Raw genomic sequence first — 17674 nt, forward strand, 5'->3', positions numbered from 1 at the left:
TTGGCTCAATTGGAAGTGTTGCTAGGCTTGGAATGGAAGAGTTCATTCATCATGTTTCTGGCCCATTGACTTGGCGTTATTAGCACTAACTCCAGGCCAAATGCACGTTGGCAACGTGCTTGACATTTTCCTGGAAGTGAAGTATGAGACTTGGGCGTTGCTAGCCCAAGTTGTTGCCAACAACTTGCTTTTCCTCTTCTTGGCCTTACTTTCATGCTAATTGTAGCCCAGAATTTGAGTGTCAACCTTCAGCTTCAATATGGACTATTATACATCATTGGAAAGCTCTTGATGTCTATTTTCTAATGCCACTGGAATCACCTCAATTGGACTTTCCTAGCTCAAGTTATGGTTCCTCAAAGAAGGTAAGGTCAAGCTGCCAAGTTGTTGCCAAGTTGTTGTGAATAACGCACCCTCAACCCCAAGTTAGCAACGTGCTCGAGCATCACTCTCCCAAGGCAAGGACTTGAGGCTGGCGTTGTTGCAAAACACGCCCCTTTGTGCACGTTGGCAACGTGCTCGATCCCACAGCCAAGGATCATCTCTAGCTCCCTTGAATTTCATTTCATGTTCTTGTTTTTAGGGCCTAAAGATGACTCTGGTTTGGCTTCAATTTTGTGCTCCATCATAGACTATTATATATGGTTGGAAAGCTCTGAATGTCAGCTTTCCAATGCAACTGGAAGCACTCAATTTGGATCTCTGTAGCTCAAGATATCTTCCATTGAAGAGGACATGTTCAGGCTGCCTTGTTTTGGTAAGTTGGCGTTGGCAACGCCCATCTAGCGTTGGCAACGTGAGTGGTGCAGCATTTGGGCGTTTGGAACTTGGTTGGTGCGCCATTGGGCGTTTGGCAGCCTGGTTGGTGCGCCATTGGGCGTTTGGCAGCCTGGTTGGTGCGCCAAGACTTGGTGCCAAAATTTGCTTGTGTGTGGCGTTGGCAACGCCAGATTCAAGTTGGCAACGCCAACTTTGCTTCTTCCAGGGCCAAGCTTGCCTTGCTTGTGTGTGGCGTTGGCAACGCCAGATTCAAGTTGGCAACGCCAACTTTGCTTCTTCCAGGGCCAAGCTTGATAGTGTGGCGTTGTTAGCCTGCGTTGTCCTCAAACACGCCAATGCTTCCTAGCTCAAACAACGTGCTCGAGCTTCCATATTAGTGCCAAAATTGCTTGTGTGTGGCGTTGGCAACGCCACTCTCAAGTTGGCAACGCCAACTTTGCTTCTTGTCCTCCTCCAGGGCCAAGTTCCTTGCTTGTGTCTTGTGTGTGTGGCGTTGGCAACTTGGTTCTAGAGTTGGCAACGCCAACCTTGCTTCCAGGGCCAAGTTTGCTTGGTTGTGTGGCGTTGGCAACGCCCATCTTGAGTTGGCAACGTGCTCGAGCCTCCTTTCCTAGCTCCAGGCATTGCTTCCCACGTTGCCAGTGAACACGCCCATAGAAGCTGGCGTTGGCAACTTGAATGTTGCCTAGTCTTGGCGTTGGCAACTTGGATGTTGCATGTGATGGGCGTTGGCAACTTGGATGTTGCTTAGTCTTGTGTGTGGCGTTGGCAACTTGATTCTAGAGTTGGCAACGCCAACTTTGCTTCCAGGGTTGCCAAGCTTGCTTGGTGTGGTTGTGTGTGGTGTTGGCAACGCCAATCCCAAGTTGGCAACGCCAACTCCTTGCCTTGGTTGCCTCCAGGACCAAGCTTGCCTTGTGTTGTGGAGTTGGCAACGTGGATTCCAAGTTGGCAACGCCAACTTTGCCCAGCTTGCATCATTCTTGCTTCCATGCCTCCTTGTTTCATCACCTATCATCAACAAGGGAAATAGCTTCAAAGTCTTACCAATTCAAGCAATAAATTTCATGAGATTCATTCATACTCATTCATATATGCATTCCTTAAATCATTTGCATGAATTTGGCTAGAATTAACATGTTCCTTGATATCATCATGCATGGAAACAAAACTCATAAAAAGACTTGTTTATTTAGAGAAAATGAGTGAAAGTAAGCTAAAACCAACTAAACTAACTAACTAATGTAGCAAATATGCAATTGCATCAAACATCTCAAGTTTGTTGCCTTTTCTGTTGAGAGAGGTTTAATGTTTGAATCATATCTTTTCTTGTTAGGCAAGTCATTAATTTTTAAAATCATATCTTTTAAAATTGTTTTCAAATCATATCTTTTAAAATTGTTTTCAAATCATATCTTCTCAATCACATCTTTTTAAAACCAATCATATCTTCTTAATCACATCTTTTTCAAAATAGTTTTCAATCAAATCTTTTTTATTTCTAATTTCAAAATCTTTTTCAAAAATCACTTGATTTCTTTTCCACTCTTATTTTCGAAAATCAATTAAGTGTTTTCCAAAATGTTTTCAAAATCTTTTACTTAATTTTCAAAAATTACTTCCCTTCTTTTCACATCCTTCCATTTATGGACTAACACTATCCCTTAATGCAAAATTCGAACTCAATCTTCTTTGATAAGTTCGAATTTTCTACTTTTGCCTTCTATTTTTCTTTTCCTCTGACACCTCAAGGAATCTCTATACTGTGACATAGAGGATTCCATATTTTCTTGTTTTCTTCTCTTTCATATGAGCAGGAACAAAGACAAAGGCATTCTTGTTGAAGCTGACCCTGAACCTGAAAGGACCTTGAAGCGAAAGCTAAGAGAAGCTAAGGCACAACTCTCTGTTGAGGACCTGACCGAATTATTCAAAGAAGAAGAACCCATGGCAGCCGAAAACAACAACAATGCCAACAATGCAAGGAAGGTGCTGGGTGACTTTACTGCACCTACTCCCGACTTCTATGGGAGAAGCATCTCTATCCCTGCCATTGGAGCAAACAACTTTGAGCTTAAGCCTCAATTAGTTTCTCTAATGCAACATAATTGCAAGTTCCATGGACTTCCATTGGAAGATCCTCATCAGTTTTTAGCTGAATTCTTGCAAATCTGTGACACAGTCAAGACTAATGGGGTTGACCCTGAGGTCTACAGACTCATGCTATTCCCTTTTGCTGTAAGAGACAGAGCTAGAATATGGTTGGATTCTCAACCTAAAGAAAGCCTGGACTCTTGGGAAAAGCTAGTCAATGCCTTCTTGGCAAAGTTCTTTCCACCTCAAAAACTGAGTAAGCTTAGAGTGGAAGTCCAAACCTTCAGACAGAAGGATGGAGAATCCCTCTATGAAGCTTGGGAAAGATACAAACAATTAATCAGAAAATGTCCTTCTGACATGCTTTCTGAATGGAGCATCATAGGTATTTTCTATGATGGTCTCTGAACTGTCCAAGATGTCTTTGGATAGCTCTGCTGGAGGATCTCTTCATTTGAAGAAGACGCCTACAGAAGCTCAAGAGCTAATTGAAATGGTTGCAAATAACCAATTCATGTACACTTCTGAAAGGAATCCTGTGAACAATGGGACAAATCAGAAGAAAGGAGTTCTTGAGATTGATGCTCTGAATGCCATTCTGGCTCAGAACAAAATATTGACTCAACAAGTCAATTTGATTTCTCAAAGTCTGTCTGGAATGCAAAATGCACCTGGCAGTACTAAGGAAGCTTCATCTGAGGAAGAAGCTTATGATCCTGAAAACCCTTCAATGGAAGAGGTGAATTACCTAGGAGAACCCTATGGAAACACCTATAATTCTTCATGGAGAAATCACCCAAATTTCTCATGGAAGAATCAAGAGAGACCTCAACAAGGTTTCAATAATAATAATGGTGGAAGAAACAGGTTTAGCAATAACAAGCCTTTTCCATCATCTTCTCAGCAAGAGACAGAGAATTCTAAGCAGAACCCCTCTGACTTAGCAACCATGGTCTCTGATCTAATCAAAACCACTCAAAGTTTCATGACTGAAACAAGGTCCTCCATTAGGAATTTAGAGGCACAAGTGGGACAGCTGAGCAAGAAAGTTACTGAACTCCCTCCTAGTACTCTCCCAAGTAATACAGAAGAAAATCCAAAAGGAGAGTGCAAAGCCATAACCATGGCCGAATATGGAGAGGAAAGAGAGGAGGTGGACGCCACTGAGGAAGACCTCAATGGGCGTGCACCAACCTCCTCTGAGTTTTCTAATGAAGAACCATGGGAATCTGAGGCTCAAAATGAGACCATAGAGATTCCATTGGACTTACTTCTGCCTTTCATGAGCTCTGATGAGTATTCTTCCTCTGAAGAGGATGAGTATGTCACTGAAGAGCAAGTTGCTAAATACCTTGGAGCAATCATGAAGCTAAATGACAAGTTATTTGGAAATGAGACTTGGGAGGATGAACCTCCTTTGCTCACCAAAGAACTGGATGACTTGTCTAGGCAGAAATTACCTCAAAAGAGACAAGATCCTGGGAAGTTTTCCATACCTTGTACCATAGGCACCATGACCTTCAAGAAGGCTCTGTGTGACTTAGGGTCAAGTGTAAACCTCATGCCTCTCTCTGTAATGGAGAAGCTAGGGATCTTTGAGATACAAGCTGCAAGAATCTCACTAGAGATGGCAGACAACTCAAGAAAACAAGCTCATGGACTTGTAGAGAATGTTTTGGTAAAGGTTGAAGACCATTACATCCCTACTGATTTCATAGTCCTAGAGACTGGGAAGTGCATGGATGAAACTATCATCCTTGGCAGACCCTTCCTAGCCACAGCAAAGGCTGTGATTGATGTTGATGGAGAAGAGTTGATCATTCAAGTGAATGAAGAATCCTTGGTGTTTAAGGCTCAAGGATATCCCTCTATCATCATGGAGAGGAAGCATGAAGAGCTTCTCTCAAATCAGAGACAAACAGAGCCCCCACAGTCAAACTCTAAGTTTGGTGTTGGGAGGCCACAACCAAACTCAAAGTTTGGTGTTGAACCCCCACATTCAAACTCTAAGTTTGGTGTTGGGAGGTTCCAATATTGCTCTGAGTATCTGTGAGGCTCCATGAGAGCCCTCTGTCAAGCTACTGACATTAAAAAAGTGCTTGTTGGGAGGCAACCCAATGATTATATTTTATATATTTTCTTTTGTTATTTTATGTCTTTTGTAGGTTGATGATCATGAGAAGTCACAAAATCAATTGAAAAAGCAAAAACAGAATGAAAAACAGGAAGAAAAACAGCACACCCTGGAGGAAGAACTCACTGGCGTTTAGTGAGGCTAGCAGTTGGGCGTTTAACGCCCAGTCTGGCACCATTCTGGGCGTTTAACGCCAGAAAGGGGCACCAGACTGGCGTTAAACGCCAGGAAAGGGCAAGAACCTGGCGTTAAACGCCAGAAATGGGCACCAGCCCTGCGTTTAACGCCAGAATTGGCTCAAAACGTGATTTTTGATGCCATTTGGTGCAGGGATGACTTTTCCTTGACACCTAAGGATCTGTGGACCCCACAGGATCCCCACAAACCCCTCACCTATCAAATCCCATCTCTCTCTTCACCACTCACCTCCATAAAACCCCACTTACCTCACCATCCAAATTCAAACCACTACTTCTTCCCCTTTTGGCTAACCACAAAGCCATCTCCCTCTCCTCCATTTCTTCTTCTTCTACTCTCTTCTTTCTTCTTTTGCTCGAGGACGAGCAAACCTTTTAAGTTTGGTGTGGTAAAAGCATTGCTTTTTGTTTTTCCATAACCATTTATGGCATCCAAAGCCGGTTCAACTGAGAAGGCATAACCTCAAGCCCATCACTAAGAAGAAGATGGAGCAAACAAGAGACCCCTCTCATCAAGAAATCCCTGAGATACCTCAAGGGATGCACTTTCCTCCACAAGACTACTGGGAGCAAATTAACACCTCCCTAGGAAAATTAAGTTCCAACATGGGACAACTAAGGGTGGAGCACCAAGAACATGCCATCCTCCTCCATGAAATTGGAGAAGATCAAAGGATCATGAGAGAGGAGCAACAAAGACAAGGAAGAGACATTGAGGAGCTCAAGCACTCCATAGGATCTTCAAGAGAAAGAAAGAGCCGCCATCACTAAGGTGGACCCGTTCTTTAATCTACTTGTTCTTTATTTTTCTGTTTTTCGAATTTTAGTGCTTTATGTTTATCCATGTTTGTGTCTTATGATCATTAGTGTCTTAGTGTCTATGCCTTAAAGCTATGAATATGAATCCATCACCTTTCTTAAATGAAAACTGTTTTTATCACAAAAGAACAAGAAGTACAGGATTTCAAATTCATCTTTAAAACTAGCTTAATTAGTTTGATGTGGTGACAATACTTGTTGTTTTCTGAATGTATGCTTAAACAGTGCATATGTCTTTTGAATTTGTGGTTCATGAATGTTAAAATTGTTGGCTCTTGAAAGAATGATGAAAAAGGAGACATGTTACTGAGGATCTGAAAAATCATAAAAATGATTCTTGAAGCAAGAAAAAGTAGTGAATACAAAAAAAAAAAAGAGAAAAAGAAGGAGAAAAACGAAAAAAAGGGAAAAAGAAAGAAAAAGAAAGAAATAAAGTTGTGATCCAAGGCAATAAGAGTGTGCTTAAGAACCCTGGACACCTCTAATTGGGGACTCTAGCAAAGCTGAGTCACAATCTGAAAAGGTTCACCCAATTATGTGTCTGTGGCATGTATGTATCCGGTGGTAATACTGGAAGACAGAGTGCTTTGGGCCACGGCCAAGACTCATAAAGTAGCTGTGTTCAAGAATCATCATACTTAACTAAGAGAATCAATAACACTATCTGGATTCTGAGTTCCTAAAGAAGCCAATCATTCTGAACCTCAGAGGATAAAGTGAGATGCCAAAACTGTTCGGAGGCAAAAAGCTACTAGTCCCGCTCATCTAATTTGGAGCTAAGTTTCATTGATAATTTGGAGTCTATAGTATATTATCTTCTTTTTATCTTATTTGATTTTCAGTTTCTTGAGGACAAGCAACATTTTAAGTTTGGTGTTGTGATGAGCGGATAATTTGTACGCTTTTTGGCATTGTTTTTAGTATGTTTTTGGTAGTTTTAGTTGAGTTCTTAGTATATTTTTATTAGTTTTTAGTTAAAATTTACTTTTCTGGACTTTACTATGAGTTTGTGTGTTTTTCTGTGATTTCAGGTATTTTCTGGCTGAAATTGAGGGACCTGAGCAAAAATCTGATCCAGAGACTCAAAAGGACTGCAGATGCTGTTGGATTCTGACCTCCTTGCACTCGAAGTGGATTTTCTGGAGCTACAGAAGCCCAATTGGCGCGCTCTCAACGGCGTTGGAAAGTAGACATCCTGGGCTTTCCGGCATTCAAAGTCACCTCAAGAAATTCCAGCGTTAAACGCCGGAACTGGCACCTAAATGGGAGTTAAACGCCCAAACTGGCATAAAAGCTGGCGTTTAACTCCAAGAAGAGTCTCTACACGAAAATGCTTCATTGCTCAGCCCAAGCACACACCAAGTGGGCCCGGAAGTGGATTTTTATGTCATTTACTCATCTCTGTACACCCTAGACTACTAGTTTTCTATATATAGGACCTTTTACTATTGTATTTTCATCTTGGTTCTTCTGGTTCCCTCTCTGGGGCCGAAACCAATGATCACTTTTGTTCTTATGTATTTTCAACGGTGGAGTTTCTACACCCATAGATTAAGGTGTGGAGCTCTGCTGTACCTCGAGTATTAATTCAATTACTATTGTTCTTCTATTCAATTCCGCTTGTTCTTTGTCCAAGATATCACTTGTTCCTCAACTTGATGAAGGTGATGATCCGTGACACTCATCATCATTCTCACTCATGAACAAGGTGACTGACAACCACTTTTGTTCTACAAGCAACCAAGGCTCTAGTGAATATCTCTTGGATTCTTTAACCGGAATCTTCGTGGTATAGGCGAGAACTGATGGCGGCATTCAAGAGAATCCGGAAGGTCTAACCTTGTCTGTGGTATTCTGAGTAGGATTCAATGATTGAATGACTGTGACGTGCTTCAAACTCCTGAGGGCGGGGCGTTAGTGACAGACGCAAAAGAATCACTGGATTCTATTCCGGCCTGATTGAGAACCGACAGATGGATAGCCGTGCCGTGACAGGGTGCGTTGAACATTTCCAATGAGAGGATGGGAAGTAGCCACTGACAACGGTGAAACCCTTGCATAAGCTTGCCATGGAAAGGAGTAAGAAGGATTGGATGAAGACAGTAGGAAAGCAGAGAGACGGAAGGGAAGGCATCTTCATGCGCTTATCTGAAGTTCCTACCAATGAATTACATAAGTATCTCTATCTTTATCTTTATATTATATGCGTTCATCACCATTATACATTTGAGTTTGCCTGACTAAGATTTACAAGGTGACCATAGCTTGCTTCATACCAACAATCTCCGTGGGATCGACCCTTACTCACGTAAGGTATTACTTGGACGACCCAGTGCACTTGCTGGTTAGTTGTGCGAAGTTGTAGTGATCACAATTTCGTGCACCAGCCGCGCCGCTTGCGCCGCACAGCCCCACCAGAACTGCCACATTATCTTATCTTTCTCTCCTCCAAATCCTAATTTTTCTTCCCCCCCCTTATTTCTCCCTTCTCCCTTTCCCCCTTCTACCACACCCTTCACACTCTTCTTCGCTCACCTCCATTAACAAGGTTTTCTTTTCTTCCTCCCTTTTTTATCATTCTTCTTATTTTAGATGTTATTTTCTTTTCTTTTTTTTATTTCTTTAAAGTTATTTTATTTATTATTCTTTCCTTTTTCCATGGTGCTAGCATATTATTTGAGTCATCATTCCTCATTATTTGCTTGTGGTTTATTCTATATTGTTTGGCACTTATATCTTATTCTCACTAAAGGATTGCTTGCATGTTTACTTTAATACTTTCTATGCCTTATTTACCATGCATGCTATGTGTTTGTGAAAAGGCCCGTATGGCATCATGCACTTTTCTACATTATCCTACCATACTATTCCATGCATGTTTTTCATAACATTCCTTTACTATTTTATTAATCGAATCTAATTGCCAATACAAATTATTACTTTGTTACGAAGTGGTGCTTGATCTATGCTACTCATGCCCTTGCCAGCATGCCAATAATCATCTTGCATCTACTTCCCTTTTTGTGCACATATCCTATTTCCTTTCTTTATCTTTTCACATGTTGTCTAGACCATGTGTTTAGTTTATTCATTTTTACCGTGCACTGTTTATTACCCACACCATCTTTTTTCTTGCTATTTATCTATTTGAACTTAATTTACTTTCTCCTCCCTTTTTCAGGATGGCCACCAAGAAAGGAAAGGAGAAAGCAAATCCTAAACCCCCTGCAAGAAAAGGAACTAAAAGAGCATTAGTGGCAGAGCCCCCTTCAACCGCAGTCAAGCCCTCAACAAAGAGAGTTAAGAGGATAATAAAAGTTGATGAAAAGGAGAAAGCCTTTCCAGCAAAGGACACTGCGCGATATCCCAATCGTTACTGTGAGCAGATGTTCCCTATCCTTGCAGAGAGGAACTGTAACAATGAATACCTTCTTATCCTCCCGTCCAATATTGCTTCCTTTGTTGAGCCGCAAATTGAACGAAGACAATGGGGTTTCCTTCGGAGACAGCCGAGACAGGTCAATCTTTCTTGGGTGGTTGAGTTCTACTCTAACTTCTACATGCCAACCCTGTAATCTGTTTATGTCCGGCAGAAACATGTCCCCATTACAGAAGAGGTTATTCAGCAAGCTCTGAGTCTTCCCCCTATTCCAAAAGGAATGGACGCCTTCCAAGAAGCCGCACTTAAGTGCCAGAGGTACTAATTTGACTGGGACTCCGTTCTCGGAGTTATCGCTTTACCTGGCAGCCGTTGGATCTACGGATACCACCGTACCCGCCCTAAGGGAATCTTGGCTTCAGCACTTACTTTGGAGGCTCGCGTATGGGCGCAGATCATGTCCCATTACGTCTTTCCGAGCACTCACGAGTCCTTCTTCACTGCAGACATGGCCGTTCTGCTATGGTTCATCCTTACAGACCAACCTCTGAATCTCTCACGCCATATCCGGAATGCTATGGGACACGTACAAATTGCGGGCAATTTACCTTTTCCCGCCTTGGTCTCCGATATTGTCTCAGCAGCCGGAGTCTCCTACAGAGCTGGGGACACCAAGGCCATGCTTCCACGGAATGATCAGTTTGTCCCTAACGGGAAATACCTCAGACTTCTAGCCAAAAACATGAGATTATGCATCATTAAAATATCATGTAATTCTGGCAAAAATCTCATGAAATCATGCAAAATTTACAATAGTTGCTTGAATGAAGGTGCAAGTGTATTTTCACCCAAAACATGCCTTGTTTACTAGGAAAATGCATGAAACTACCCTAAAATAGTAAAGAAAAGGTCAGTGAAACTGGCCTAGATGCCCTGGCATCACATGACCTCAAGCCCGTGGCTAGGGGATGGTTGGAGTTTATCCAACGCTCAATCATTCCCACTAGCAACCGGTCTGAAGTTACTATAGACCGGGCTATCATGATTCATAGCATCATGATTGGAGAGGAAGTAGAAGTTCATGAGGTTATAGCCCAAGAACTTTATAAGGTGGCGGACAAGTCCTCTGTCTTGGCAAGGTTAGCCTTCCCTCATCTCATTTGTCACCTCTGTTATTCAGTTGGAATTGACATAGAGGGAGACATCCTCATTGATGAGGACATGCCCATCACTAAGAAAAGGATGGAGCAAACAAGAGATCCCACTCATCATGAAATCCCTGAGATACCTCAAGGGATGCACTTTCCTCCACAAAACTATTGGGAGCAAATCAACACCTCCCTAGGAGAATTGAGTTCCAACATGGGACAACTAAGGGTGGAGCACCAAGAACATTCCATTCTCCTCCATGAAATTAGAGAAGATCAAAGAATCATGAGAGAAGAGAAACAAAGGCAAGGAAGAGACATTGAGGAGCTCAAGCACTCCATAAGATCTTCAAGAGGAAGAACAAGCCGCCATCACTAAGGTGGACCTGTTCTTTAATCTCCTTGTTCTTTATTTTTTTGTTTTTCGAAAAATCATGCTTATGTTTATCTATGTTTGTGTCTTATGATCATTAGTGTCTTAGTGTCTATGCCTTAAAGTTATGAATGTCCTTTGAATCTATCACCTTTCTTAAATGAAAAATGTTCTTAATTGAAAAAGAGAAGAATTGCATGAATTTTGAATTTTATAACAGATTAATTATTTTGATGTGGTTTTGACTTCTGAATGTATGCTTAAACAATGCATAAGTCTTTTGAATTTGTTGTTCATAAATGTTGGCTCTTGAAAGAATGATGAAAAAGGAGACATGTTACTGAGGATCTGAAAAATCATAAAAATGATTCTTGAAGCAAGAAAAAGCAGTGAATACAAAAAAAAAGAAAAAAACAATGAAGTTGTGATCCAAGGCAAAAAGAGTGTGCTTAAGAACTGTTCCGGGGGTTACCTGAAACGTGTAGCTCGGTCGTCTGGAGATGCCCGAGGTGGGGGTTCAGGGACCCGAGCTTGATATGCAGAGTGGTTGGTGGTTGTACCTGCAATGACACTCCGATGCTTAAGTTAGCATGGGTCCAAGCAGATAATGTGTAGAATCAGAGTATGAGTTATACCTGGGTGCTCCAGTGTATTTATAATGGTGAGAAGTGACCTTCTTAGATAAGATAAGTTAGTTATCTTATCTTATCTTTATCTTATCTTTGGGTGAGGTCAGCTTATCTTCAACGGAACCGCCTTTATCTTTCTGGGCTTTGGCTGCCTTTAGATTGGGCTGCGTTCCTTCGTTTTGGGCCTGCTTTGGGCTCCTTTGGCGAGTTGGCCGAGCTCTTTGAGAAGAGGTCGGGCATTTAGCCGAGCTCTTTGAGAAGAGGTCGGGCATTTAGCCGAGCTCTTTGAGAAGAGGTCGGGCATTTAGCCGAGCTCTTTGAGAAGAGGTCGGGCATTTAGCCGAGCTCTTTGAGAAGAGGTCGGGCATTTGGCCTGAAGAGGTCGGTCGGCTTGTCGCTAAACATCCCGGGTCGGACAGCTTGACCCAGGGTATGAACAGTGCCCCTGCTTGAGTTCGATCTTTCCATGAGATCGTGCTTTTTAGAGTTTGGATCTCTTTGGAAGTAGTGCTCAAGTATCTGTCTTGCTTGTTTCTTCATTGATTTGCAATCTTTTGCAGATTTTCTAGAGGTTTGGTACTTCACAGTCCAACCTCTTTTGAGTGGTAGCGTGGGTTTTCTACCCTTGCCTTCTGGATCACGCCTTGCTTTAAGTTTGTGTTGACAACCCTCTGCTTTGGCGAAGTTGTCCTTGCGGCTTAATATCCGGACTTTTAGTGATTTGTCCAATGACTTTTTTAGTGTTCTTTATGTAGAACCTTTTTTAGTCTCGGGTGACGTTCGTAGCCCTATTTGAGATTGTGCCTTCTTTGAGTGGAGTTGTATCCCTTTTAGCTAAGCACTTTTGAGCCTTAAGGTTTAACCTTTTGGCTTGTTCTTTTTTGAGATTGTACTTGCGCCTCTTCTTAGCTGACGTCGACCTGTACGACTTTGCCCCTGCTTGAGTTCGATCTTTCTGTGAGATCGTGCTCTCTTTGGGGGAAGTCGTACTCAAGCATCCTGACTTTGGTTGATCTTGAGTAGTTTTATCTTGTGCGAGTTTGGCATTGCCTTTTTTTGTTGAGAGGTCTTTTCAGCCTTCTTCCGATTTGTTTGTCTTCACTGTTCGGGCTTTTTAGTCATAATCCAACAACTTTTTAGGTATAGTTCCTGATGGGAAACCTTTTATAGTCTGTTTGGATGACTTTTTAGCGCCGTTTGATTTGTGCTTTTGCCTTTTAAGTAGTGTCTTTTTCAAGACTTCGTACCTTTTAGCAAAGCATTCCTGGCATTCCTCTGGCCGTTGCGAGATGTCTTTGTCCCCTTTGTGGATCTTTGTAGAGTGTCGGTATTTTGTTGTCCGACCTCTTTGGATCACTGCTGGTTTTGTCCACTTTCTGCTTGGTTGAGGTGGTCCTTGGGGCTAACTTGTCCGACGACTTTTTAGTGTTCTTTGGTAGAACCTTTTTAGTTGGTCTGAACAATTTTGATAGCCTTGTCATGGAGCCGTGGCTTTTTGGGCAAAGCTATGTCCCTTTTAGCGCACGCTTTTCGTTGGTCCAATTTCTCGTGTCGACGAGCTGTAGCTTTCGTTGGTCCGACTTCTTCTTGTTGTTCCAAGCTGTAGCTTTGGGCCGACTTTTTCATGTCGGTCGCTTCTAAGTTATTTCTAGTAATCCTCTTTATTGGACCTCTGTCAGGTCTCTTTCAGGGATTACTTTTTATAACTTTTTGTTTATGGGATGACTTCTTTACGTCAGTCCCTTCTCCAAGTTATTTTTGTAATCCTCTTTCTTGGACCTTTGTCAGATCTCTTTCAGGGATTACTTTTATAACTTGTCCGTTGTAGGAGACCGACTTCTTTATGTCGATCTCTTCTAAGTTATTTCGTAACCCTCTTTCTTGGACCTTTGTCAGGTCTCTTTCAGGGATTACTTCTATAACTTTATTATTGTAGGAGACCGACTTCGTCATGTCGATCTCTTCTAAGTTATTTCATAATCCTCTTTCTTGGACCTTTGTCAGGTCTCTTTCAGGGATTACTTCTATAACTTTATTATTGTAGGAGACCGACTTCGTCATGTCGATCTCTTCTAAGTTATTTCATAATCCTCTTTCTTGGACCTTTGCCAGGTCTCTTTCCAGGGATTTGCTGATAACTTGGGTTGACTTGGTCCGACTTCTCAACGTCGGCCAGTCTTTAAGTTACTATTTTAGCAATCCGTAAGACCTCGTCAGGTTCTTTTTTTTTGGATCACTTTCGATAACTTCTTACATTATTCTGTGTTCATCTTTGCCGATTTTGTCGTGATCGGGCGATGATTTTGGTGTTTCACCTTGCCGACCTGCCGTAGTCGGGCGTCTTGGTAGGAAACTTTTTAGGGAATCTGCAATCTTTTAAACAATAATATAAATAAGAGTGTGTACATGTTAGTACTTTACCTTTCTAGGTCGGGCAATTTTTTTGGATCTCGGCCTGGCGCCTTTTTTAGATTGCAGGCATGCCATGACCTTGGTAGCTCTTGCCCTTCAAGTTCGGGCAGTCTGTAGCAACCTTTCCCCAGTTCTTCTAAACAACTTGGTATGGTCCTTTCCAGTTGGGTGCTAGCTTTTCTTCTCCAGGTTGAGTTGTTCCGATATCATTTCGGATTAGGATAAGGTTGTTGTTGGCAAAGCTTCGCTGTACTGTCTTCTGATTGTATCTTGAGGCCATTCGACGTTTTTAACGCCTCTTCCTTGATCGGAGCTCTCTCTCGGACTTTTGGAAGTAGGTCGAGTTCTTTCCTTTGGATTTGGGAGTTGACCCCTTCATTGTAGAAGATCATTCTTGGGAGATCCTTCTTCGATCTCTACTGGGATCATTGCCTCCATTTCGTAAATCAATCGGAAGGGTGATTCCCCCGTGGTGAAGTGTGGAGTTGTCCGATATGCCCATAGGACTTGTGGGAGCTCTTCAGCCCAAGCTCCCTTTGTGTCCTTTAGTCTCCGTTTTAACCTAGCTAGTATGACTTTGTTGGCAGCTTCTGCTTGTCCATTGGCTTGTGGGTGTTCTACGGATGTTAATTGGTGCTTTATTTTCAAGTTAGCCACTTTTTTCTTGAAACCTGTGTCCGTGAATTGAGTGTCATTGTTTGTGGTGATGGAGTAAGAAACCCCAAACCTTGTAATAATGTTCTTGTAGAAGAATTTCTGACTTCTTTGAGCAGTGGCATTAGCTAGGGGCTCTGCCTCAATCCATTTTGTGAAGTAATCCACCCCTAAAATGAGGAACTTGACTTGTCCCGATCCTTGGAAAAATAGTCCAAGGAGGTCGAGTCCCCTCTTTGCGAACGGCCAAGGTGATGTTACACTGATGAGCTCCTCTGGTGGGGCAATGTGGAAGTTGGCATGCTTTTTGATGTAATGCTTTGACTTTGTATTTGGGTTTTTGCTCTGTTGTTGCCTCCAAAGGGTGCCCTTGGACTTTTGTGTGAGTCCTGGGGTTTCCCTTTTACTGCCACGTCTGTCACTTTATGTTTTACTGTTATTGTCCGAGTTGTTTCCTTATTTGCCCGAGTTGTTTGGTAGTACTTCCATAGTCGACCTATGTCTTTGAGATGTCTACTAAGATCCCGGACAGCGTGTCTGATTAGCTGGATTTCATAGTTTAAATGCGTGTTACTGTAGCTGACCCTGAGTACATCCCTTATACCGCCTTCGAGACCGATTTGTTGTGGTCTTGTAATGTAGCTCGGATGAGGCTTCTGTTATTGCCCCTTGGTTGGCTAGTTTTGAAAATGCATCAGCTCGGGCATTCTGCTCTCAAGGTATGTGTCGGACCTCATATCCCCGAATTGTCCGAGCTGTTGGTGCTGGCTGGTTTTGAAAATGTATAAGCTCGGGCATTCTATGTGTCGGACTTCATTTTCCCCGATTTGTCCGAGCTATTTTCTGTTTTTGTCCAGAGTCCCCCGAATTGTCCGAGATGTTCTCTGGTTTTGTCCAAGGTCTCCCGAATTATCCGAGCTGTCCTTTGTAGGATTCTTCCAGCTAAGTTTGTTTCCTGCAGGATGCCCTTTATTGGCTGGTTGGTTGGAACTCTGATAGTGTGAGCTTGAAAGTATGGGTGGAGTCGTCGAGAGGTGAGTATGAGGGTGTAGGCGAACTTTTTCTATCTGTTGATAGGTTAGTTCAGTCCCTTGTAAAGCTTTGCTGATGAAGTAGACGGGTTATTTCCCACTTTCGTCTTCTCTGACTAGTGCTGAGGCTATTGCCTGACTTCCCACGGTGAGGTATAATGAGTTCTTCACTTTCCTGTGGTCTGGAAAGGATGGGTGGTTGCCCCAAGAATTTTGAAATCTCGGAAGGCTTGTTCGTACTCCGTTGTCCTTTTCAACTCGTCTGACCTCCTTGGTGTGAGGTGGACGTTCAACTCGTCCGACCTCTTTGGGGTGAGGTAGATGTTTAACTCATCCGACCTCTTGGTTGTGAGGTGGACCTTCAACTTGTCCGACCTTCTTTGGTGTGAGGTGGACCTTCAATTCGCCCGACATCTTCGGTGTGAGATGGACCTTCAACTTGTCCGACCTCTTTGGTGTGAGGTGGACCTTAACTCGCCCGACCTCTTCCGTGTGAGGTGGACCTTCAACTCGTCCGACCTCTTTGGTGTGAGGTGGACCTTCAACTCGCCCGACCTCTTTGGTGTGAGGTGGACCTTCAACTTGTCCGACCTCTTTGGTGTGAGGTGGACCTTAACTCGCCCGACCTCTTCCGTGGTGGGTTAGGAGAATTCGGTTTTTTAGCTTTCTCCTAGTCGAGAGTTCTCTTCCATGTTGATGTATTTCTGTTCCCGTTCCTGTACCTCGTTCAGAGATGTTGGGTGCTTCTTGGATATTGAGTGGCTGAGAGGTCCTTCTCTTAGGTCATTGATGAGTCCCATGATGGCCGCTTTTGTTGGAAGACTTTGTATGTCAAGGCATGCGTTGTTGAATCTTTCCATGTAGCTGTGAAGGCTTTTCTGATCTCCTTTTTTAATTCCCAGCAAGCTTGAAGTGTGTTTGGCTTTATCCTTCTGGATGGAGAACCTGGCGAGGAATCTTCTTAACAAGGTCGTCAAACTTGTGATGGATCTTGGAGACAAACTGTCGAAGCACCATATTGCTGTCTTCGTTAGAGTAGTCGGGAATACTTTGCATCGAATGGCGTCCGATGTGTCGGTGAGGTACATTCTTCTGAAATTACTGAGATGATGGCTTGGATCCAATGTGCCGCCGTACGGGATCATGTCGGGAGCCTTGAAGTCCTTTGGGACTTTAGCTTTCATGATATCTTTGGTGAATGGGTCTTGATCTTTGTAGGGGCTGTCTTCGTGACCGGATCGAGTTGTTTTGGCCTTGAGATCTGCTTCGAGTTTTAGGAGCTTGTCCTTTAACTCGTGGCATCACCTAACTTCCCTTCGTAGGTCTCTCTCAGCTTCTTGTTGATGTTCCACCTTTTTTTTCGAGTTGCTTTAAGCGATTTTGAAGTGCCTCCACAGCCTCCTCTTTTGGCGAATTCTCGCCTTTGGTGGGCTGAAGAGTATCTTTTTGGTGTAGTATCCGCGTCTTTGTGCGGTGTTCTATCCTCTAGATCTGAATCATGGTCGTTGTCATGGTTGTCCGCCATGGTGATGGGATGACTTCCAGGGTCCCCGGCAACGGCGCCAATGTTCCGGGGGTTACCTGAAACGTGTAGCTCGGTCGTCTGGAGATGCCCGAGGTGGGGGTTCAGGGACCCGAGCTTGATATGCAGAGTGGTTGGTGGTTGTACCTGCAATGACACTCCGATGCTTAAGTTAGCATGGGTCCAAGCAGATAATGTGTAGAATCAGAGTATGAGTTATACCTGGGTGCTCCAGTGTATTTATAATGGTGAGAAGTGACCTTCTTAGATAAGATAAGTTAGTTATCTTATCTTATCTTTATCTTATCTTTGGGTGAGGTCAGCTTATCTTCAACGGAACCGCCTTTATCTTTCTGGGCTTTGGCTGCCTTTAGATTGGGCTGCGTTCCTTCGTTTTGGGCCTGCTTTGGGCTCCTTTGGCGAGTTGGCCGAGCTCTTTGAGAAGAGGTCGGGCATTTAGCCGAGCTCTTTGAGAAGAGGTCGGGCATTTAGCCGAGCTCTT

The 17674-nt window shown here is 43.1% G+C and overlaps 1 non-coding gene across 1 annotated transcript; it reads right to left on the reverse strand.

Annotated features, from left to right (window-relative positions):
- Positions 1-3132: 3132 nt before the first annotated feature.
- On the reverse strand, positions 3133-3240 carry LOC130937234 (small nucleolar RNA R71). The gene has a single exon (XR_009068461.1). It is a non-coding gene; the product is annotated as a small nucleolar RNA R71 (small nucleolar RNA).
- Between the last annotated feature and the right edge of the window lie 14434 nt (positions 3241-17674).

Source organism: Arachis stenosperma, chromosome 6, assembly GCF_014773155.1.
Source record: "Arachis stenosperma cultivar V10309 chromosome 6, arast.V10309.gnm1.PFL2, whole genome shotgun sequence".
NCBI classification, from domain to species: domain Eukaryota; kingdom Viridiplantae; phylum Streptophyta; class Magnoliopsida; order Fabales; family Fabaceae; genus Arachis; species Arachis stenosperma.